This window comes from Podarcis pityusensis (genome assembly GCF_964106645.2).
Source record: "Podarcis pityusensis genome assembly, chromosome: 1".
NCBI lineage: Eukaryota > Metazoa > Chordata > Lepidosauria > Squamata > Lacertidae > Podarcis > Podarcis pityusensis.
The window spans coordinates 41460454-41486179 of record NC_138028.1 but is presented as its reverse complement, the minus strand read 5'-3'; the positions used below and the strand labels follow the sequence as shown (position 1 = coordinate 41486179).

Genomic DNA, 25726 nt, shown 5'->3' with positions numbered 1-25726 from the left:
AATGGATTGGAGGGTCCTGAACCATGAAGTGTTTCAGGAACAATAAGGAACTTAGGTTAAACAAAGCAGGAAAAGTCTGTTTATATTTGATTTATAATTAGATGGTAATATATAAGCAGTCATATTTAGTGTAGTATTAGACTGAAAATGAAAAGCAAAAACCTTTGAACGCCATTCCTGATTCTGCCACTTGCTGAGCTAATTGTCTTGAGCTAGTGATCAGTTAATGCTGAGCTAATGATGAGTTAACTATTCTTTGAATTAGCTTTTTCCAAGGAGCCAGCAAGCTATTTTACCTTTTGATTATATAGTCAAAGGACCTGTTAAAAGTGAAGTACTTTTGAAATGCTTTCAGTTTAGACACTGTTTCATATTCATATTGAAATGAATCTTGATGCCAGTTTAAATTAGGTCATTATGTGTCATGCCTCGATGATAACATTATTTAAAACTTTGTCTATACTTTGATTTAGTCACAGGTTAGTACGTCATTGAATTTGACATGAAACAGGTGCCCCACACTGCTTACTCCAAGGATGGGAAACCTGTGACCCTTCAAGATGCTGCTGCTCTACTGTTCCATCATCCCTGACCATTGACCATGTGGGCTGGTAGCTGTTGGAGTCTGGCAGCATCTGAGGGGTCATAGGTTTCTCATTCCTGGTCTTATACCAGAAGCATCTGAGAATTGGTATAGGTAGCATTAGAAGTTGAATATTTATTCTTCAAATTATACTGCTTAAAAACATACAGATTTGTAAGTATTATTATTGCACTTAATTAGCATATTTTTTGTTTTTCCTGGTGTCTCTTCCCTACACCCATTTATTAATTGCACCTGACATGAACGTTGGTTGGTGTATCAGATCTGTTAGGTGGTAATATAAACAAGCCCTTAGCGATGTGCATTACATGATATTTATTGGTCCTCAACTGATAGCATTTAGCAATTGAGTATCCTAAATTTAAGGGTAAAGCCGTTTTATATTTAGTTGCCTACTGTTTTGTTTTTAAAGCCTTCTTTCAACTTAATGTGTTCTTATTTTAAAATATAGAAGTTTACAATGCATAGGATTTTAGAAAGAAGTTTTTTTGTAACTTTTTCAAGTTGCTTTTGTAAATGTGTTTGTAGTTTTGTTATTTTACAAACTGAATGTAATAGTTAGGTTATCAGTCCTTTTAACACTGCATTTTTAATGCTATCTACCATCAAGCTGTTGTTTTACACCTTTGGCAAACAGCAACTTTTTACCTTTTTCTTTGCATTTAGGTCAGGTTTCTAGCCCTGTCCGAAGTTTGCAATGGTGAACAAGAGCAGGACATTGTGTTTCATAGTATTCTGAAAATCATTTCCACAGTAATTTGCTGCTCATAATTGAGCAAACTGCAGGAAGCTTTGCTGCAGGGCTATATTTCAGTGGTCCATCACATGTTTTGTATGCAGAAGATCTTAAGTTCAGTCCCTAGCATCTCCAGGTTGAGTGTGGAAATACAAAAGCCCGGAGAGCTCCTGCAAGTCAGTGTAGGGAGTACTTAGCTATATAGACCGCAAGATCCAACTACAGTGTAAGGCAGCTTCTCATGTTCACTTTCACCATTGTATTAAGAGCCCCAGATTTGTAAATGATTCTCTCACATTGGCATCAGCTCTGTTTTTTCTGCTGCCACGGAACCCTGGGCGACAGAGAATGTTAGTTGTACCGAGGAGAACTCTTAAAATAAACACCTGGAAGTACAGTAGGCAAGCAAAAACATTGTGTCCTTCAAACGAAGATCATTGTTAAAAATCTGGAACAGGAATGCAAACTAGAAACTTCTCTCTGTTATTATAGGAGTAACAGAGGTCGACAGAAGGGATTTCATAGTTACAGAGGAAGTGCTAGTAAGAATATAAAGAGGATTAACCCCTAAAAGTGACTCAAGCTCAGCATTTTGGTAGAATCTTCGGCACCTGATGGTACAAGAGCTCCCTCCCAATCTGGGCATTCCTTCTCAGGTTAGCTGTCAAGTTTGCATTGCGAGCTACTAAAAATCTCTCTAAGTCTTTGAGTATGTGAGAAATGTGAAGAAAAGAGATCAGAATAAATTTGATTCTTGCAAAGAAACAAATAAAAGAGAAGAAGTAGAGACAGGCTGTATAATTAAAATATATAATGGGTTTCCTTTAAAATTAAGAGAGTGTGTGTATTTTTATTGATTTATATTTGTATTAAGTAGTTGTCAAATGTTTTACTGAGCAGCTTTTGAAGAGATGAAGATCGTGGAGACTTGTCATCATATACACCTTCACCAAGAACCATTGTAGGCTAACAGCCCTAGTCTTTGAACTAATGAATTCTAGTATCTGTGTTCTAGATTAAAATCACGAAGTGATGTGCAATTCACCACATAAATCCATTTTAGCAGTGCTCTTTCACTATCCACCTCTTTTGGTTTGATCATTTTATATTCTAATTTGAATTAAAATGCATATGCTCAGACCTCATTTGCAATCCTGCTGAACTCTTATCCTCAACTTCCATTTAAACTGTATGCTAAGCCTTCATTTTTTAACACAGTGCTTTTACATCAGTTACTATAGTTTCACAGCTAACTATAATTGACACTTTTGGTCTCTTTTCTTGGTGTATTTTAAGCATGGGTTTGACTGTAATAAATTATGCCTTTAAAATTTGATGTTGCCATTGTGTTAAAATCTTTGCTTTAATAGCTTTCATTAAATATTGAAGTGCAGTAAATATTACTTTGTAAATAGTAACTGTGTGGTTTTAAAGATTTGGCTGTTATTTCTACATTTCCCAGCTTTCAGATAAACAGCAATCGAGAGCAATTTGAATCTTGGCAAACAATTATAGGCAAATCAAGTGGGAAGAGTTTAATAAGGTAATTTGGGAAATATAACACATAAAAGCAGTTATTTGTACAGTCCAGGACAATATACCTTTAAAGGTTTAAAATTCAGCCTTGGTGTGAATGAAAACACAACTGAAATTCACTGATACTATAGGCACAAAATCAGAGCAATCTTCTTCTTACAGGAAAAGCTAGATTTCTTAATTAAAAAAATAAAAACTTACCTAGCAGATGACTGAAGACAGATTCTGGATTCTGTGTCTCCAAATACTGAGATACACTCTCCAGGTAGGAAGCTTTCTGTATTAGAAATGCATTCTGCACACTAGCTTTCACATTTCTTTTTCTCTACTGTGTCTGTCTCATTTGCTGGTGCTGCTTCATTTTGTTGCTGCTTGCTTCCAGTTTACTCCCAGTTATTCCAAATCCTTGGGTTCGCTCTCTAAATAGTACTTTAAATTCTTAAGAGGCTAAGAAAAAGAGTGATGGACTTTGCATCTTCTCAAACAATAGAGGCAAACACATCAATTCTGGTTAATTCAGATGTTCATTATTTATCATACGTTAATTGAAGGCTTCAGCACTCAGTAAATCCCATTTGCTTTTGTCATGTGAATTCCAATACTGAAAACTTCTCTGTTCCAGAAAAGCCGGTATATGTCAGTGCTGTACGTTGTGTTGAAGGGCAGGGTAACTGGACTCCAGGTTTTGCCTTAACTTTTCACCTGCATAGCCTGCTTTTGGTAGTGGCTGTTGAACAGTCTGCTCTTCTCTCCTTCTGTCAAACACAGATGTGAAATGCTGCTTGCGAACAGGGGAGAAACTCCCAAAGGGTGTAGTGTTGTGTCATATCTGAAGACAGTGAGCATGCATGGCATCAATGAGTTGCTTATATGAGCTATTCAAGTCAGGCACTGAACTGATAGGATGACGTTTCCATACATAATACACTAATTATTTCTTCTGATGGACAGCAATGCCTATTGGTAGGAAGAAAAATCAAATGATGCAATAAGGTTTGATAGGTCCGCCCTGTTTGAATGGCTTGCCACACCAGAAAACCTCCTATTATTAGTGAAATGGACAGTGATTTTAATGCAAGTATTGGAGTGTCATTTTTATTCGTCTGACTTTTTTTTGTAGCTAGCAGGTATTAAAGTGGATCTGAGAAGAGGAGCTACTGAAAATTTGCATTTAAAATAGATTTTTTTTAAATGAAGTAATTGGTTTATTTCAGAATATGTACCTTAAAAAAGATCCTTAACCATGTTTAATTGGAAGTTAATCCACTGATTTTTGTTATTGATGCTTGGGATTGTCAAGTAAATATGTCATTTCAGTCTCTCTCTCTCTCTCCCCCCCCCCCCCATTGAAATAGATTTCTAGCCCATGAATACTTGTTTGGTTTAATTTTAAAATGAGACATTGCCATTTTACTACCACGTGAATAGTGCTCTTTTGAGGTTAGCATGTGTTGAGCCCTTCCTGCTTAATGCATACATAAAACGCCCCTGTGTTTTTTATTCGTGTGTGTGTATGTGTGTGTGTGTGTGTGTGTGTGTGTGTATATATATATATATATTAGAGACAAGTTACTTCAAAGTTAGGTTTGAGCATCCCTATTAAAAGACTAGTTATATCATTTTTAAAAATGTATGAGACACTTTATTTTATTAATCTTTCCTCTCGCACACTATGAATAGGGAAAATCATTGCTTGGGAAGAGGTGAGAAAAACAACGAAAATATAAGGGTTATCATATCCCTGGTGTTTATAAGTAATTCATCATTTTGTTGCAGTGCTGTATTTTAACCAGCTCATCTCCTTTGGTTGGTTAGTTCATAGTTAATGATCACTGTTGATTTAACTCTGTCCTGCATCTTTCCAGTTGATAGGTTTCAGGAGTCATAATCAAAGGCAGAAACTTGGAGCCAGCGTAGGCAATGTGTGTTTCACCTGTGTTTATGATACTGTGTTTAATTGTGTACCCTCATGAAAATAAACCCATGTGAAGACTGGGTTATTTTGGCAAACACCCTGTCTGAGCTCGCACAGTTCACACAGATATCTGCAGAGGTGTGTGTATGCACACACACACTGATCTTGGGGAAATCATGGAGGAAACATGATTAAGAAAACTTAAGAAAACATTCAGAGCTAGGAAATGTATTTGGTTCTTTAAGACTGCCAGTACTTAAGAACCAAGTTTACTTGTTTCTGTGGGGTGACTCGAACACATGTTCGGCCTAACCTGAACCTGCCCTTTTCTGATGGCTGAACTGTGCCTTTCATATGGCTGAGTGAAAGAACTGTCAGGAAAGCAAATTATTTATTTATTTATTTATTTATTTATTTATTTATTTATTCATTTGATTTCTATTTCATCTTTCCTTAAAGTAGATCATGGTGGCGACATACACTTTTTCTCCCCTCTCGTTTTATCCCCACAACAACCCTGTGAGGTAAGTTAGGCTGAGATTAGTTGGAATGAGCCACACAACAGTTTCCACTACTAACTTCCTAAATTACCTTCTCTTTAAGCTGGCAGAAGGCTGTGTCTTGCGCATAGACCTTACACAGAAGGGTCTATTTAGGAGATTCAGTTGCTGGCATCACTTAGAGGCCAGTCTTCAAGGGGCAAGTGTTCTTGGCACCAGAAAAATTGATTTTGTGACTTAAAATGCATAGTAAAGTTTGGGCTTATGATTGAAAAAAAAAATTATTGGAATGAATTTCAAAAAAAGGAAACAGGAAAGTTGTAGAAGTCATTTTAATTTTTTCCTTTTTCCGACGCACCTTAAAAATATATCCTGAAAATGGTATTATAATTATGAGTTACCAGTCATTTTTGTTGTGTTTGTAACAGATAGTGTATTTTAAATTTTGATGTGACATGACGGGATGCCGAATGGGGCAGGTGGCATGTTTCTGTATGATATATATTTTGTTGAGATTCATTGCTGCTTGAATAAAATGTTTTAGTTCTTTTGTCTTTGTGAATAGTTGCAGCTAAAATGAATAGAATAAGCTTCTCGCTTTTTTTGTTAGTCTTTGTTCTGTGGTGTGTTTTTTTTGGTGGGGGGTATTGCTTCTGTATGGTAATTATTCATTATTTCAGTTGGAATAGTTCTACTCTGTGAACTGAATATGTGATTATCATTCAACTAAATTAAATCTGTCTTTAAAGCTGTAATTTGATCAGTCACTTTAGTCTCTTGCACATTATATTAGTTGTGTCTAAAGAGAATCAGTAAATGTTTGTAAAGATGTATGTATCCTTTTTAGCACAATACTTTTGTTTTATTTTTAATTAGACATTAAGGTAAGATTGTTTAAGCTTGGTTCTTTTGTGAAAAAATCAAGCATTCCTTAAAAAAAAATATAATATAATTTTGTATTTGAAGCATCCATACCTCTTTTTACAATTGGAAGAATAATCTGTGATAATAGTAAACAAGAACTTTGCTTTGCAAAATGGAAAGAAGCATGGAGTAAAAGCAAAACAGACTGGAGAAGTAGCAATAGCGACATACATTAAGTAAAAAAAATAAAAATGAAATTCCCCTACAGCTGATTCAATTATGAAGGGCCACCATCCTTCTAAGTGTTTCTTGTTACTTCTGATTGTATAGTTAATGTAACTTGCGAAGTGGAACTATTTAGAACCCACCAACCAAATACATTTAGCTGCAGGCAACTTCAAATGTGTAGTGGAGCGCCATATCTTCCTCTGCAGCTTGCAGACAAGGGTACACTGACACTACTCAGCTGCTCTTTCCTCATGAGTGAGGGATTTTACAGTATTTGGGCTGGAGCAGAGTGAGACTGTCATAAAAGAGACCTCCAGGTATCTCTCTTATCTTCTAGATGGCAGTTGACTGGGTGAGAAGGTGTGCACACATCTTTCATATGCTGCTTTTAGAATATGGGATGTCAGGTGCTGGGTGTGCAATTGCAAAGGATGCTACTCCAAAAGTACCACCAGCAGCTAAAAGTGAACTCCTAATTATTCCTTTGCAAGTAGGGCTCACTGATGGCTGCTGGGAGCAGGCCTCACTGAGAGACTGCGTAAGGGAGTTCTCCATTGGGAACTCTGTAGTTCAGCTGCTAGGTGCTGTTAGTGACCTGCCCCCCTTTGTCCCTTTTGTGGTTTGAATTCAAACTCCCTGCCATCAGATTTTATTCAGCTGATTGGCAGTTGCCGTGAGCCCCTTTGAAGTTGGCACCTGATGTCATAATGGTGTCAGGTGATTGGTGGGCGTGTGGCTCTGCCTCTTGTCAAAGTTAACCCACGTGGGATGGTAAGAATCTGGCCCACCGGCTGAATCTAGCTTCCCACCACCATATTGGCAAACTACACCTTTGTGGCTTTGAGGAGCCAGGAGCTTCTGAAAAGGAGGTAGATAAAATTAGCTTTTATTTTGTAACCAGATTCCATATATACCATGTACTATAAACTGCTGAAAAAAATGAAGTTCAGGAATTTGGATTAGTGATACAGTGGTACCTCGGGTTAAGAACTTAATTTGTTCCGGAGGTCCGTTCTTAACCTGAAACTGTTCTTAACCTGAAGCACCACTTTAGCTAATGGGGCCTCCTGCTGCCGCTGCGCCACTGGCACATGATTTCTGTTCTCATCCTGAAGCAAAGTTCTTAACCCGAGGTACTATTTCTAGGTTAGCGGAGTTTGTAACCTGAAGCGTCTGTAACCTGAAGTGTCTGTAACCCAAGGTACCACTGTATTGCCAACATTTGAAATTGGAAAGCTCCTAAAGGTGAACTTAAGAAATCCTTATGCCAATGCAAGCCAAGCAGAAACTGGATGAAATGTTAGGCGTGGCTCATAATGTGAGTGGCTGGGGAAACCCAGCCAGATGGGCGGGGTATAAATTATGATTATGAGTTCATCGTGGAACCAGGACTGCCTACCACCATCCCTGCCCTTCTAACCCCTAAAACCTAGCTGGTGATGGCAACAAGCCACATGGAGCTCTGGGTGTGTATATACCATTGTGCTTGACAATTGTTCTTAAGCTTTCTGGTTGTCTGGAAGTGGCATGTCTCAGGTTTCCTGGCACTGTGGTGCTGCTATTTCAGTGTTCTAGATACTAAAGAGTAATGTAGGCCTTGCAGAAATTTTGCTTGAGATCACTTAGTAAGTTTCAAGGGAAGAAAAGTGGGTGGTTGGGCAAGTCTCAGGGTCTTGTGGTGGTTGGATCCAGCATGCTGTTCTTACTGTGAAGAAGCAGGTGCTTATGGGGAACCCTCAAGCAGGACATGAGCGTATCAGCCCTCCCTCCACTTGTGATTTCCAGGAGCTGGTATTAAGAGACATAACTGAACCCAGCAATGGTGGTAGCACATGACCACCATGGCTAGTAGTTTAGGTTCCATCGTGTACATCTTTGGGAGAAGGGCAGAGTCTAAACTTCAGAATGGGCTCCAAAACACTGGATTCTGAGTTTTGGAAAAATAATGTAGATTAGTCAAGGCCATTCTGAATTAAACTTGGGGGAGGATTTGCCATCACTAGTTGAGATTCTAGCTGTGATGTCACTTTAACATTTTTTTAAAGATCAGTGGTATGAATGTCAGTCCTTTAATGAATTTTAATAACAGGATTATGTTGTTGGCAGGATTACAACTATGCATGTTCTATGTCCTTTTCTCTGACTGTTCTAGTTGCCATAACAACTTGATTGTACCATAGAATTTCCTGCTCGTAGTTAAGGTTTTTTCTGTACTGCTGTTATGGAATATATGTATTTTAGGAATTTATCAGTTATACCCATGCCCTCCAAGTGACAAGGTACACTGTTCATTCAAATAATGAAGTGGGTGGTCTATGTTGACTAGTATGGCAGAGAAAACAGGACTGTTCACATAGAATGTGATTGTGCATAATAGGGGCTCTTCAGGAAAGGAAAATACAGGTAGTTCCTTAAGAAGTAAAAAAAAAATCAAACTGGAAAGACCAAACTGCACTCAATATGTGGCACCTTTATTTGAAAATTTGATGGGGTTCAGAAATATCTAAGGCAAACTAAAGAGGCTAACCAGTTCTTAGGAATCTAGGTACATAGGAAAGTGCCTTATACCAGCCAAAATAGTTGGCTATCTAATGTAGTACAGTGGTACCTTGGGTTACATGCGCTTCAGGTTACATACGCTTCAGGTTACAGACTCCGCTAACCCAGAAATATTACCTCGGGTTAAGAACTTTGCTTCAGGATAAGAACAGAAATCATGCTCTGGCGGTACGGCAGCAGCAGGAGGCCCCATTAGCTAAAGTGGTGCTTCAGGTTAAGAACAGTTTCAGGTTAAGAACAGACCTCTGGAACGAATTAAGTACTTAACCCGAGGTACCACTGTATTGTCTACATTGACTGGCAGTGGCTTTCCAGAGTCTCAGGCAGACTTCTTTCACATTGCCTGCTATCTGATACTTGTATGAATCTAGACTATTCTATATGCAAAATGTATGTTCCATCATTCTGTGATTGTGTCTTTCCTAAGCATCAAGGCTTGAGAAATGCTTGGAAATCTTATTCAATCTGAACTTTTGCAGTATGATTACTTTATATTCTTATGCTTGCAATTAAATTTTTATAAATTCCCTGGAGTCTCTTCTGTCAGACAAGGTGGAATGTCTAAGCTGGAAAAGTTTAAATAAAAAATGTGGAAAAGAAATTACCATAATGTGGAAAAAGGTTTATTTGAAGATTTGCACAACAAATATTCATATTGCCTTTCAAGAACAAATACAGTTTTATCTTATTTAAAAAATGATCTGTAGAGTATAGATTTTTATTCTGGGTTCATGTGGAAGTGATGGTGTAGAACTGCATAATTACAGGAGTTGGTGAGTTTGTGTTGTTGTTTTTTAAAAAAACTATTCATGTACTAGCAATTTATTATCCCATCCAAAATCCAAAAGGCTAGATCTGAATTCTCATTTTGAACAAAGGAAAAATATTTCTGATCTTCTGTTGCTCTTTAAAGAATGAATTAGAGTTTTAATTAATGGAAGAATTGTATTCGCAGTTAATATAATTCTCGCCTTTAGAATTAGAGTATAATAGAATGGTACAGAACAATGATCTTTAAAGGTATTTATCATCCATTTCAAAGTGAATTGTGTTTGTTCAAGAGAATTACAAATTCCTGTTTTAAAAGAGTGCTACAATTTATGCCATCACAAATTTTCTGATCTTCCTGTCAGTTGCTACGTGACTTTCAAATGCCTGACTGCTACTCTTGTCTATGTTAGAAAGGGATCTAGGGTACATCATCACATGGTCTTAAGGTGGGGTGGGGAAACTGTGGTCTGCAAGCCAATATTGGCCCACCCAGTGGTCCAGTTTGCACTACATGCCCATTTTTCAAGCCACATCCAGCTGTCAATCAGCTGGTGTGGGAAGATGGGCAGGGTTCAATTCTGTGTTGGCAACTTGTGAATGTTCCCAGCAGAGAGCAAGCACCCTCAGCCAAACTGCAGGATTTAACTCCTACTTGAAAGCTGACTTAATACCGCTTGATTGTAAGAAAGCCTCTAAGTGGTTTACAACCCCACTCCCCCCAAAAAACCATTAAAATTATTGATAAAAAATAAGGCTTTTTAAAATAATCAGAAGTTTATTAAAATCAGCAAGTGCTGGAAAGGAATAAAACACATGTAACATCTTCGTATCTTGATAGGGTTGCTTAAAGAAAAATGGTTTTAAGGAGGTGCCAAAAAGCACTGTTCGTTGTCTTCCATGTTACAGAAGCCAGAGTGGCTTCAATTAGGAATTGGGTATTTAGTGTCACCAGTCCCATGCCTTGGAACACACTTCCAGCAGAGATTCAGCAAGCATTCCTGCTTTTGATTTTCAGGCACCTCTTGAAGACCTGGGTGACTGTTTCAAATTTTTTGAGTAGCCAGTCATAATTACTTTGTTTTCTTTGTAATCAGTCACAGGCAAGGGACTGAGGAGTCTCTTGGGAGGAAAGGTAAAGATGTTTCCCAGGAAATGCAAATTTTGATTTATCTGTGTTACTGGTGGTAGATGCTTGCTGGAGGGATGCCCCTTTGTTACTGTCCTTGATTAAAAAAAAGATAAAGGTACCCCTGACTGTTAGGTCCAGTCGTGGTGAATACTAAATAAGGGTCTCTACTTGTACTAGGTATGGTTGAGGTTCCAGGGACATTCATTCATTCATTTATGGTATTTATATAACACTTAATTACTGAAGTCTTGAAGCATCATACTATGAACATCATACTATGGATAGAATCAATTACAATTAATCATAAAAACAGAAAAGTTCCTTAAAATGCCAGTTGGAAAGGAAAGGTCTTTGTCAGGCACCTGAAGTTCAAGAGGGAGATGTGGTGTGGGCTGTCTAATATCAGCTGCCTTATAAAAACAAAATAAATGAATCCAGCTAAAAGAAAAGTTCAAACCATAAGTGCCGGACTGTATTTAAAAAAACACTATGCATGTTCTCAGAGAAATGAGTGTGGTGCCATTGCAAAGAGTCAGAAGACTGGAGCTCAAGCTAAATTTACTGATAATCAGGGAAATCTCTAGGAATTTCTGTCAAATATTCTCTCCCCAGTAGCTGTTGCACACATGAGTTTTCTCGCAATAACCTATACACATAATGGATCATGAAACTGCAATTTTGTTTTGTTTTTATAAGGTTTATAGTTGAAGGTATTACATTCATATCATTCTGTTTTATTATATGAAGCATATACCGTGTGAACCATTCTGAGCTTCTTATTGGAAGGAAAAGGTAACTCTTAAATAATCCTTCCAGCAATGAAAAATTGTTGTTATTCTGATTTGTTTCTGTTCAGGAGAACAGAAGAGCTTTTTGTTTTGCTAATTAAAACTGACGTTGATCTTTTACCATTTTAAGAGATGCTCTTATCTATACAAACACCTTGTTGTATAATCTATTTTGAAGGTAGCCCAAGCGGGGGCAGACTGCTATAACAAAGTTTCTTCCGCTGAACCAAAGAACTATCTCGTTTGCAGATTTGCTTCTAGCAGTGGAAAAAAAAGGTTGGTTTAGATGTAAAAATAAGACCGAAAATATTGGACAGTGTTTGCCACAATTCACAAACCATGCTGAAAGGAACAGTTTGTCCTTCAGGATTCAGCCAGGGCAGGGAATGTATTGAACAACTATTAATAGCGTTACAGGGAAACCTTGGGTTTTATAATAGACTATTTCAAATTTTTGGAAGGATTTAGCATATAACATTTGGTAGAATGATGGTGTCATGCGGGCCATTAAAGGCTCATTAATTTTAAAATTAGTTAAAGGAGCTTTCAAATGACAACTATTCAGGCTTCTTGACAGTAAACAGGAGGTGCTGTGATGTTTGTATTCCTGAGATATTTTCCTTTGAGTTATCCAACCTTTACTCATATACTAGAAAGTTTTTTCTCGCTCTTCTTTTTTCATAACCAGCATAAATTGCTGAAAGGTAAGTACACTTAATGGAATTTAAAGAAGGTTAATAATTCCAGGGGCTTATATTGATGTATGTATGTTCAAGTAGTTCTATATTCCTTTATTAAGAAATATTCTTGCTTCACTGGGGCTTTGGTAACTCTTTTGAAGCAAGCCAGTTACTTAGTTTTTTTGAGAATACAGTGGTGCCTCGCAAAACGAAATTAATCCATTCCGCGAGTCTCTTCGTCTTGCGGTTTTTTTCGTCTTGCGAAGCACGGCTATTGGCGGCTCTTAGCAGCTTAGCGGCTTTTTTTTTTAAAAAAATATTTTATTAAGGATTTTCTTGTTTTACAGAAGTGTAGTGCCTCGTATTTTTTTTTTCATGTAACATTTTTACAAATCTGTTTCATTTGTTGAGGCATTGGGGGAGAAGAAAAAAAGAAAGAAAAAAGAAAGGGGGGGTGGAGAGAGGGAAGATGGATGGGGGTGGGGTCGGGTGGCGGTGTTTCTATTATGTTTAATGTATGTAGAGTTTGGTGTCAGCGTTGCTTCTGTTGTTCACTTGTGTTCCTTTGGTGGTGAGAGAGGTTGGGGTTGGCCTAGGGTGTGATTGTTTGCTTGTGATTGGCTGTGGTGATCTTTGTTTTCATGTGTGAGTGAGGTGGGTGGGTGTTTTGGATCAGGTTAGCCATATTGATTTGTATGCTGTTGGTGGATTATTGTCATTGTCCTGTTGGGCTGTGTATGTGATAAAGGGGAGCCATACTGGGGTGAAGGCGTCGTCTTCTGTTTGTCCCTGTGTCAGTTTCAGTTTATTAGTTAATTTTTCTAGTAGGGCTGTTTCCCATACTATTTGGTACCATTGGTCCATGCTTACTCCTGACAGGTCTCTCCAGTGTCTGGTTATGGTGTTTCTGGCTGCGAAGAGCAGGTGGGTTATGAGTTCTTTGTGGTGTAAATGGGCATTGTTGTCTTGGAAGATGTTTAGTAGGGCCAATTCTGGGGTGATGTCTATTACTTGCTTAGTTATTTTACATATTTCTTGTATGGCTGTTGTCCAGAATAGTTGGATTTTGGGACACTCCCACCACATGTGGAGGTATGTGCCTGTGGAGGTGCACCCTCTCCAGCATTTTGGTGAGGTTCCTGGGTGTATTAGCGCTAGTTTCCTTGGTGTTAGGTACCACCTGTAGGTGAGTTTCAGTGTGAGTTCTTTTCTTTTCGTTGATATGGATTTAAAGGGGGGTTTAGACCACATTCTGGTCCATTGAGTGGGGTTAATCTCATAGCCTATGTCATTCTCCCATTGTTTTTTGATTGCGTCTAGGGGATTTGCGGGATTTTGGAGTAGTATTTTGTATATTGCGGACACCGTCCCTTTACCGTTTCCCTTTGTTGTTAGGAGGAGGTTTTCGAAGGTTGTCAGGGGCCTAGTTGTTGTTGATTTTACTGTTGGGTTGTTTAAGAGGGCATGTAGTTGGTGTTGTGTTAACCAGGGCATTTGGGTGTCTTCTAGTTTGTCTTGTATTTCTTGTGTTGACAAGGGTTTGTTATTTTTATAAAAGTCTATTAGGCGATATAAGCCTTTGGTTCGCCAGGTTTTTATCTTGAGGTTTTGTGCTGCATGGTGGAATAATGGGTGGTACGCCAGGGGGATTAGTGGGGATGGGGTTGGAGATAGTTTGCCTATTTGTGTTTTCCATGCTTTGAGCATGGTCTGTGTGTACCTGTTAAGTGTTGTGGGAATTTTCTTTAGTTTGTTTGGGAGGAGTGGGTATGTTGTGGTGCAGGTGTTTTCAATTGTGTCCCTCTCTAGGTGTACCCATTGTTTTGTCTCATCTTCTAGTATATATGGGATTATGTGGCGTATTTGGTTGGCATTGTAATAGGCTTCTATGTTGGGGATTCCCCATCCTCCTTCTGAGGTGGGGAGGTGCAGGTATTTGGGGCTTATTCTTGGTTTTTTATGTGAGAAGATGAAAGAGTGTAGTTTTCTCTGCCAACTGCGAAGTTGGGTTGAGGGGATCCAGATTGGGAGGGTTTGGAATAGGTAGGTTAGTTTTGGGAGTGTGATCATTTTGATCATGGCTATTTTGTCTGAGAGAGTGAAGTTCATGTTATTCCATCTCTTTAGGTCTTTGTTAATTTGTCGCCACAGGGGCTTGTAGTTGTGGAGGTACAATTTATTGAGGTTTCTGGTTATTTGTACCCCTAGGTATCTGAACTTGGTGTGGCAAAGTTTTATTTTGGTGACCTTCGTGAGTTCTTTTTGGGTGTGAGGAGGGGTGTTGAAGCACATAGCTTCTGACTTTGTAAAATTTACCTGTAGGCCCGACACCATTGCAAATGTGTTGAGTTCTCTGATTAGAGAGGTTGCTGTGCTTATGGGGTCTGGTGTTGTGACCATTAGGTCATCTGCAAAGAGCCCTAATTTATAGGTTCTGCCTTTTATTTCCACTCCCTTGATGTCTGTGGCTGCTCGGATGCGGATTGCTAGGGGTTCCAGAGCCAGGATAAATAAGAAGGGAGACAGTGGGCATCCTTGTTTCGTGCCTCTTTGGATAGCTATAGTGTTAGAATCCATATTGTTAGTTCTGCATTTTGCTGAGGCTTGGGAGTATATTTGTTTGAGGATTTGTAGGAAGTTGGGGCCAAATTTCATGTTAGTTAGTACTGCTAATATGTATTTCCACTCCAAGCAATCAAAGGCTTTGAGGATGTCTAGGGACATAATTGTCAATGGGAGTTTGGTTGCCTTGCTGTGTTCGATCAGGTTCAGTAGTTTCCTGATGGGGTCTGTTATATTGCGGCCAGGGACAAAGCCAGTCTGGTCTGGGGCTATTAACTTGTGTAGGAAGATTTTTAGGCGGTTGGCCAAGATTGATGTGAATATCTTTTTGCGAAGCACGGCTATTAGCGGCTTAGTGGCTATTAACGGCTTAGCGGCTTAGCGGCTTTAAGAAAAAGGAAACAAACTCGCAAGAACTCGCAAGATGTTTCGTCTTGCAAAGCAAGCCCATAGGGAAATTCGTCTTGCGGAACGACTCAAAAAATGGAAAACTCTTTTGTCTAGCGAGTTTTTCGTCTTGCGAGGCATTCGTCTTGCGGGGCACCACTGTATTTAGAAAATTTTGCTGAGATATATTATCTTAAAATAGGATTTATTCAAAGTTTTCCCCAACATTGCACAAACAACTACCCCCCCTCTGGAAAAAAAACCCTGTACTGTAGTTATTGAATTAAAAAGCAGGAAGAATAGACAGTAAGGGAAAATAACAGAATGAAGGAAAGAGAGCGAGAGAGGCAGGAAGGATGAGGTAATGAGAGCGAGAAAGACATGAAACAATAAAATGGAGGAATTCAGGGACAGTTCCCCAAAATATTTGCCTTGCGTAACCTATAGTATAATAGTATGTGTAATACTGTGACCCTGCCTTTCCCCCACAAAAACATAACTGAGGGACTGAGCCTCCTTCCATTATCACTGGGGACTAGGATATTCCCTCAGATAAAATTGTCATGTAAAGTATTTTGAAAGATCTGATTTTATTTACTAGGTAAAGGCTCTTCACACAATTGTTTCTTAAAAATACATCATTGTTGCCTGGTTGCCTGTGATAAGGCACTCGTGTATTATTCAGAAAAATCCTGATCATATAAATATATCCACTTTTCCATTTGTTTGTCTGGAGGCCTTGTGCCTCTTGGTCTACCTAGTTCAGTCTGTAAAACCTTGCAATCTGTTGGTCCTAGCTGAGGCCTTATTTAATTCTGTGAGTGTCCTCTGAGATGTTGCTTCCTGAAGAACTTGTTTTGAACTGAATCTTCCAGTGGTTTTCCAGAAGTTGTGTGATACAGGTCTCGTTTAAGGATTATTTTATGTATTTGTATGCTTTGTCTATCTATCCGTCTGCACACACCTGGTCATTCACAGCATCTTAAAGTCAAAAGCCTCACACATTTCTCATAAAATAAGAATAAAATTCTTACTCTTATGAAATAAGAATACAAATTCTGAGCAATATAAAACCTCCCAACAGTGGGGAACAGCAGCTAAATGTTTAGCATAAGCATAAAGCCCACAGGGCTTCTGGTAATAAGGTTTGAAATCTATTAAAAGACCTGGGTGAATAAGAAGGTCTTGGTGCCTTAAGGGCATTAATGTAGATGTCAGGCAGGTATCTCTGGGGAAGGCATTCCCTAGATGTGTTGCCTCCACTGAAAAGCCCCATTCTCTGCCTCATCACAGTAGGTGTGGGAACCTGGCGAAGTGTCTGATGAATCTTAATGCCCAGGCAGAAATCTTTTGGTTATCAAATTTATATCTCACCCCTTCCAAGGGATCTCAAGGTGACAAACAATAAAATAGCATAATAAAAATGAAAACACCCCCACTACAATTAAATATCCCCTCACCTAAATAATTTAGAGGGACTGTATCCAGCTAAGTCATGCTTGGAGTACCATTGAAATTAATGGACCTAAGTCTTGACTCTTAATTGTAATGGGTCTCCTCCAACATTGGATACAACTTAAGGTTAATAGGTGTATATGGCAAAAGATGTTCCTGTAAGTAGACTGGCCCAAGCCATTTAGGGTTTTAAAGCTTAGAACCAGTATTTTGAATTGATTCCAGAAATTGACTAAGAAGCCAGTGCAGGTGATGAAGTTTGGGTGTGATTTTATTGTAGTTATCTATCATTAGCCCAACCACTTCCTTTTGGACCAACTGAATAGATATGGAACAAAAGAACTAAAATGGGGAAACAGGTACAAAGCCCCAAGACAATAGACAGGTACTAAGCTGCAGCTCCTACCCACCCCCTCAAATTGGAAAAAACTATCACAAATTACTCTGTGGGAAGGATCCTGGTGATATAGATAGATAGATAGATAGATAGGACGGAAGGGTTGAAAGGGGAAGGTCACACACACAAAAAGGAAAGAGAGTTGAAGGCCTGGTCTGTAAGTTGCCAAGCTAACTTCTCTCTCTCTCTCTCTCTCTCTCTCTGTGCGTGTGTGTGTGTGTGTGTGTGTGTGTGTGTGTGTGAGAGAGAGAGAGAGAGAGAGCTAACAACACTAGCAGGGCAAAGTTCTGCTGAGGGATAGTTATTAATATAATTTATTAAATTTGTATACTGCCTTAGCTCTGCAGGTCTTAGGCCGGTTCACAGGATTAAATCACAATATAAAAACACAAAATGCATAATAATAAAAAAACAACAACCCAGTAAAATCCCCCTCCCCCCGAAGGACTGGGGAGAACTACAGCTGCTGGAGTTTTTGGACTATTGGTTATGAAGATTGAAAGGAAACAGTATTATTGCTGGACAAAATGAACTGAATGATCCAGCAGGCACCTCTTATGTTCTTAAAGCTCTGCTACTGGCGGAAACAAGGTGAATATTAGGAGCTGAGTTAAGGTAAATACTGAAAGTATTGATTAACATTTATAACAGGAGTGGATGGTTATTAACTGTAGATTATATTTTTCCTTGGTTAGTATTTTTTTCATCCTTTTTGTGCTTTTGGGAATAGAGGGGACACTTTGACACATTTATTCTACCTAAAGGATGTGACTGAGCCTTGTAATTGAATAATTCATTTTCAGATCCCTTTGCTCACTTTTGCAAGATAGTGCCTCGTTTTTAAAACATTTGTGAAGCCATTGTGTGCTTCTGTGGATGGCTCCCCCTATTGCAAATTGCTTCATAAAGAAGTTCTGTACTACTTAACGAAATGCCATTCTTATTGTAGTTCTTTAGCTCTGTGTGACTTAGCTTTCCCCAAAATTGCCTTCATTCCTTTTGGTAAGAGAAAGCTGGACCTAAGAATGCCCCCTTTCCATCAGGCCATTTGTCCCTCAAACCTTATTCTTGTAGTGTCCAATTCCTTTCTTAAAGATAGTCATACCAGTGAGACTATTATACAGCACAACTCTTTAGTTGGTGCATAAGTCTGCCCATTTCTTGATCAGGGAAATAGGGTTGAATAATACCCTAAAGCAGGGGTGTCCAAACTTTTTTCAAAGAGGGCCAGATCTGATGAAGTGAACAGGTGTGAGGGCAGACCAAAGCTGTTGACCTTCTTTGGGGATTTTACCCCAGGAAATAAACTGCCGCAGGGGCCGGATTAAACCAACTGGCGGGCCGGATTAGGCCCCCGGGCCAGACTTTGGCCTGCCTGCTCTAAAGAATCTAGAGAGGTCAGTATCCTGCACTGTCTTGGTTTTCAGCTGAGCTTTCTTAGTGGTTGGGTGGGGAGTAAGGAAGCAGAATGAAATTCCTAAATCAATCTTAGGCCATGGGTGGAAAGAGCAAAGCAGCTGCCTGTCACGTATCTCTGCTGCCCCCATTAAGGGGCATAAGTAGAACAAGCGGTTAGTTAATGAATATTGACAGAACAGATTTAGATTTTTTGCTACATTTTGGCTGCTTGCAGGTTTGATTACTGCCTCAAGTTTGGTCTCCTCAGCTTTCAGAATGAGGATCCATTCTTTGCTGCCTCTCAGGTAACTCAATTAATGATGTCAGTATGAAGATATTACACTTGTTTACATTTACCACTGAGCCAAACTATGGCTGTTCAGGTCCCTGAAGAGGAGATTGTGGCAGCTTTTCTCCTCCCCATTTGTTTTGTTGCTGCACTGCACTGCACTGTCGTGAGCTAAGTCACGATTTTGACTTGAATGTTACCCAGACCTGAGCTTCTGGTTTAGCTCTCCTGACAAACCACAAGCTGCAAGCCATATGACAAGCATTGGGTTCAAATTGTGGTATGTCTGGAGGGAGGTAAACCACAAGCGTAGATTTGGATGGTACACCAAGCCAAGCGATGGCTTAGCTCAGTGCCTGGAGGGAGGAAAGCAACTGTGATCTCCTTTCCAGGAGCCCACACATTTGCTCCAATGGTTTGGCTTAGCATTCTGCGCAAACTGGGCCACTGAAACTCTGGTATTGTTTCTAGTATGTATTCACTTTTGTATCTCTGCATAGACTGAGAACTGTGGATAACCACTCCATGGTTGTCCAGTCTTATCTCTTCATTTGGGGACCTCAGAGGGAGAGACATTATAAATATTGATGTAAACTTGCCTATCTTAATCACTGTGAATGGTCATCTGACAAGTGTCCACAGACAAACAAAATAACTGGTGTTCTTTAATGACTGGGATAGTTTCCTGACAGCTAGAAATCTCTCTCCTTATCTTCAGAATGTAACATCCAGTGGTGCTAAGAGAAGAGGCCAAGAAATAGTTTGGCGCTAGTTTTACACTTCAAACTAACAGGAAATCAGAGACAGGGAGGGAGAGTATGAAGCTGTAAATTGATGGAAGCAAACATCTTGCGCTGTGGCAAGTGTTTGCAGGATTAGCTGTATTTGTTTCCACTGCACTTTGTTTGAGGGTTATAGAGACACCATGGCCACATTCAGATGTCATGAGGAACCACAATTTAGCATGACAAGAATGAGCCACAGTGAGTGGTTCCTTTTTCCTTATATTTCAGTGCAGCCAAAAAGAGGCGATAGGAAGCTTTAGTTTCCTGTTTCCATTAACCACAGATGAGTGTTTCATCACAACTGAGCTTATAAATGTATTGTGCCCTCTCATCCAAAGAAAATTAATTGCTGTAAAGTTGCTCTTGGACTTGAAGTAGTGGGAAAGGCATTACAGTAGAACATGGCACATTAGATTGCAACATTTGAGTCTTTTTACTACCCTGATCTCTCTCGGGATCTGATATGAGAGCAGATACTTACATATTGTTCCTAAAACCTGTACTGATTTTATCTCTTTATTGATAATTATTTTATATAGTTATGTATTTATATATATTTGGGGTTTCACTATTTTTGTATGTATTTCTTTGATAATTTTATTATGTAACCTCTTGGAGAGCTCTCAGATTGATTTATAACATTTTTCTAAATAAATAAAATAAATTATGTCCTCTACCCTAGAAAGTTGGCAGATGGAATAGAAGATAATTCTTCATTTTTATCATCTGAAAGGAGTTTCCCCAAATATCCCTAGCAAATCTGTTTGGCAAACAATTAATAGAGTTACTGTATTTTTCACTCTATAGGACGCACTTTTCCCCCTCCAAAAATTGAGGGGAAATGTGTGTGCGTCCTATGGAGCGAATGCAGGCTCCTTGGCTTCAGCGATAGCAATGCTAAGCCTCCGAAGTGCAGAGGGAGCACTCCCTCCGTGCTCCAAAGGCTTCGCATTGCTTTCGCTGAAGCCTGGAGAGCGAGAGGCGTCGGTGCTCACTGACCCCTCTCGCTCTCCAGGCTTCAGGGATAGCTGCGCGCAGCCCCTCCGGCAGGGAGAGGCTGCACTTGGCTATGGCTTCTCTATGGATCCCGCTGGCTGCCTTGGCTTGTAACATAGCCGCATGCAACCCCTCTGGCAGGAAGAGGTTGCGCGCATCCTGTACGCTGCTCTTTGAAGCTGGGGGGAATAAGATTATTTTTCTTGATTCCCCCCCCCCTAAAAACTGGGTGTGCCTTATGGTCCGGTGTGCCCAATGGAGCAAAAAATATGGTAGTTTAACCTCGCTCAAACGTTAAAATGATGTGTTGTGTCAAATATACTTGGTTGTCTTCATCTGCATATTTATATTAAATTTACTTATTCTTTACATTTATATCCCATCCTTCCTCCTGAAGGAGCCCAGCATACAAAGAATGCTGCTTGGCATATGCCGACACATTCTTTTCTTATATTCTTTCATTTAAACTGGAAATCTTATGTGAATAGTTTTCTAGAAAATAATATAGTAATCTTACCATCACAGTATTCATCTTTCGGTATTTATTTTTAGTTCTTTCTGCATTGCCATCCTTTTATTAAATGTTTCTTCCTGTTAATAATAATATGTAATGTAGTAAACGTGATGTGAATTGTCTCCAAGAACTATAATGAAAAGTTCAAATACAATAGTGATCAAATAAAATAAAATTAATTACCATGACTCTGTAATTACAGTATGCTTTTATTTCAATTACAGCACAGTAAATACTTTTATTAGAAATAAACAGAACTCATTCTGGGTCTTCTTTAATTAGTCACCATTGTAGACTTTCTAATATTTTCAGCATATGAGAGGTAAATCACTTTCTAACTAACAAACACTTTTGCTGGCTATTTATGTTTATAAACTTCCCCCTACTATTGCATTAAAAATACAAACATTTTTAAAACCACAAACAATCAAATATCAACATCACAATGAAAAACCAGTGGGGGATGTATATGTTACAGAGAAACTGAATTGGTGTTGAACTTAGTATCTATATTAATGTTATTTCTTGAGTTTGTGTTCTACTATTATTATGGAAGATTTGATGGCAGTTCACGTACACACATGTATGTGTTACTTGATTTTTTGCTGCTTGAATGTTTTGTGCTTAAGGTAATAGAAGATTTCTGTCTGTGCTATTTGGTCGGATGACTAATTTATGCAGGAAGTCTACACTTGATGTTGCAGTTATCAAAGAATCATCATGTCAGTGTTTGTATAGTGTGCCCTCTTTTTAGTGACTAACAGATTATCTATTGGATTATGGGTCATCCTGTCTACATTTTGAAATTCAAAATAATTTCCAAGAGGGAAGTGGAAACTATGCAATAGTAATGGCAATGGGTAGTTGTTCCTGTTTAGGGTTTTTCGAGGTGTATGTTTGGTAAAACTGAGTGTTTCTCTTTTCATTTCTATTGCTTCCCAAATTCGTGATGTGTGATCCTTGTGTGTGACACTCCAGGACACTAGCCTGGAAGCTGAACACCATTTTAATTTCACAAGAAGCTGCTCTAGGGGAGGGGGAATAGCAATCTGAGTCAAAAACTCAGATTAGAAAGAGGGGGCATTGATTCTTCCCCTTATCACAATTTTTCAATGCACAATCTGTTTGAACCACTCCTGGACCCCTGGGTAGATTATCCAGTTTGACGGGGTTAGATAGCAACACCCCACCACCAATTGCCCTTCAGTGGGTCTTAATTTCCTATAATGTGTTTCCCTATTTCTGATTCAGAGTGACCTCCCTTCCTGGCAGAGTTGTTGCACTGACAAATGTCTCCTTGCCCTTTTTTGGAATTAGTGGTGTCTCCCACGGCTTCCCCTCCTCAAGGTTCTTTTGCCCCTGGGCATGTGGTCTGGGAACTGCCATACCTATGTCCACAGTGTGATGTTCTTTCTTAGAAGTGGGAATGGCCTGCTAGCGACGTGTAAGAGCAGCATGTCTCCACAGCTGAGCACCATTGTACTGCTTACAGGCAAACACCCTCCCACCTTAACTGACAATTCCAAGGGAGGATGTGGTACAAAGAAGCAGCCTGGGTCTCGAGCTGGCAGATGAAGCATAGGTTCAAAGCTCCACAATTGCACATGGGAGGAGTAACCCAATTTAGGATGCCTTCTTTTACAGAAGTAGAATTATTAAATTCAGTTAAAATAGAAATAGCCAAATACTGGGTGGCCTTGGCATGACCACAGTAAAATAAGCTGTGAAATGAGTCTCTGTGAACTCTTTCTGAGCCTTCAACCAAGATTTTCCGTTTTGTAAGTGAAAGTCAATTGGAACTGCAAACATACTTCCCTTCTCTCATTCAGGCTTGTTATCTATTGGTTGCTTAGCAACCATGCTTTTGCATACATGCAAGACATTAACTACTTTTATATTGCCTCTTTGCTTTGTGATTTTAAGCATGAAAACTGATAGAACATCTGAAGACCGAATATATCTATGCTTATCAATAGTCAAATGGATTAAAATGACTTCACAGATAAATATGCATAAGTTATTTGCATGAGAAGTATAGCAAAGTGCTAATATGTATTCAGTGTCTGAAATAAGAGCAAGGTTCAATTATGAAATTATACTGAACCACTTTACATGTTGCTAATTTGACTTCGAGAGCCTAATTTGACTATTAGTTCAATAGTCAATTGTTATTTGGAGCAGTGATTAAAAATAACAGCAGAATCCAGAGGACACGTGCATGGCGTTCTTTGCATGTAGTAGGACTTTTCTGACCTCCTTTCCTGTTGCAGCTCCTTGCATGCTTGCACCCTCTCTCCCAAATTACTACTTGTGAAAGTTGCGTATTTTCTGGAACAGTGTCTGAAGCAGAGTGGGGGATGCAGGCGGTGGTAGTGGGGAATGACTCCATACTCTATGGATCTCCTTTCCACTTGCTTGGATCCTGGCTAAATAGAGTCCCTCCCTGCCTCATTTTTTGGGTGGATTTCCACTAGAATTAATGTACTACTAATTAAATTAAATTAAAGTACTACTAATTAAATTAAATTAAAGTACTACTATTAAATATATGGAAGATTTAAAACAATTGGGATGTTTTAATATATTGAATGCATTTCTGTAGACCTGTCCAGAATGCACTGGGCTTGTGCACTTACACTTCCTTCATACATAAGAAGAGAAAATTGAAAGTTTCTGCTTACACTTTTCAACTTGTATCCCACCCTCCTCCACTCTGCTCAGCTCCCTTCTGATGCCGTGCTCTCCAAAAAATAAAAAATATCAGTCTCCACCTTTCCTGAACTTCGCCCCTGTCATACACACAACCATTTTTAATACAGCCACAGCCCATTTAGCATTATTTCACACTAGAGCAGCAGAGTTATATTCTACACAAAAATGCTCAGAAAATACTACCTCCTCATCTTTTTATATTTATGGGTTTCTTTATTAAATATTCAGAAGGAAATTACAAAGTTAAAGAATAAAGAATTTTTGTGTAAATATTTTTGCGTTCAAAACATCTGAAATTTAGATGTTCAGGCTTGTTCACATTCTCGATTTCCCTACCCTTGAATACAATATGCTTGATGGGCAGCTGAATGTATGAACTGAAAAGCAATTCTACAACAGTGTACTTCAGCATTCCTGTTTAATCAGGCTGGAAGTACAAATGTTGGCTTCTCTGTGCTATGTAGAGTTGACCTTGCCTCATTTTAGTGTGAAGTGTTTTCTCGTTATTGTAAGCAGTGTGTACTCAAGAACTGTGTAGAGACTACAGATAAGTTGAATATAATTTTGCAAGAGCACTGGGGAGAGAGAGAGAAAGAAAATCAAAATTATAGTATGGTAGAAATAATAATTAAATCTTCATTCAAAACCTGCTCTTTCCTACTTGGAAGCTTTGAGAGTTTGCAAATGTTGCCTCTAGTCGTTCTCACCTGTGATTGATGGAGAATGCTGTGTTTGGCATTGCACATTCAGCATAGCCTAAAGGCAATGAGGTCTATGCGAACTGGAGGGAGTTTTTTTCTGTAATCTTGTCTAAATTCATTGTTGACACCTGAGAAAATATCTTATCCAAGCTTCCAGGTTTTAGTCAATGCAGATTTAGAAACTGTCAGTTGACATTTTAATTACAGTATGAGTTTCTCGCCCCCCCTTTTTTTTTGCTTGTTTGCTCATCGAGGAGAGAGCTTTTCCTGTCTTTGAGAATGGGTATGCTTACTGAATAATTATTTTGCTTTTTAGTATGCTGATACAGTGGTTTAGATAGTGTAGTTTTGAATACTGGTGTGAGTTGGATTAGGCTTGTACAATTACCCTGCTGAAACATAAGTTATAGATCAAGAAGAAGAAAGATACAGAGCTTCCACTACTTTGGAAATACTTAGAAGTATTGGCAAATTCATTTAAAGGGATCAAAGGAACTGGATGGAAAGATAAATTTTATCTTTATATAAGGAAATAGTGAAAGAATAGAAATCTCTAGGTTGTATCCAATGAAGTAATCCTGTTAGCGCAAGGATGCCCACCTGTGCACGGAAAATTCTCATCTCTCCATGTGCCTACATGCCCCCAATTTATTTTGGAGGTTCCCACAGCCCTCTGGAGCAGATTTGGGGGGCACACAGAGAGAGAAGAGGAAAAGAAAGTCCCGTTTTGCAGGCAAAAGTCATTGTGCTAATGGGACATCTTTGCCACAACCATCACATTTTAACTTTTTGACTCTTTTCCAAATTAGACACTTATGTATTTCAGTACAGTAACTATAGTATACTGTGGGGCTGATCCAGAAATATTGTGTCTTGTCAATAGTTGTTTATTTATTCAAAGTGTTTTTAACATGCTCTTTACCCAAAAGGACTTCCAGAAATCTGTAGTAGGACAGTCCCTGCCCTTAGGCTTCAATTATTAAAAAGTGTGATAGAAAATAAAAGACATGGAGGGGAGGAGGGGGGAAAGGCAAATCTGGGCAACTTTCTTAAAGATCGAGTTCTTACAGTAGCAATCTGGGATGGAAATAGCTAAAAAAGAATGGCTGTCACTGTGTGACAGCTGAGGAAGGCCAGAGACTCAGCAGAGGCAATGGAATAGCTCCGCTTCTTTTCCCTGTCCTCTGCAACCCACTGGCGCATGTCCTGTGAAAATTTTC

The 25726-nt window shown here is 39.0% G+C and overlaps 2 protein-coding genes across 6 annotated transcripts in view; one reads left to right on the top strand and one right to left on the bottom strand.

Moving 5' to 3' along the window:
* The window catches only part of CHRM5 (cholinergic receptor muscarinic 5), a 71986-nt gene extending 67962 nt beyond the window's left edge, over positions 1-4024 (bottom strand). For 2 of the 3 annotated variants that reach the window (XM_080997186.1, XM_080997187.1), the window contains exon 1: positions 3078-4017. The gene's annotated coding sequence lies outside the window, so the exon portion shown is untranslated. Of the gene's footprint in view, positions 1-3077 lie in introns of all 3 variants that reach the window. The other variant, XR_013983437.1, reaches the window with a different exon arrangement.
* AVEN (apoptosis and caspase activation inhibitor) overlaps positions 1-25726 on the top strand; it is a 112456-nt gene that overhangs the window by 52799 nt on the left and 33931 nt on the right. The gene's annotated exons all lie outside the window — the stretch shown is intronic.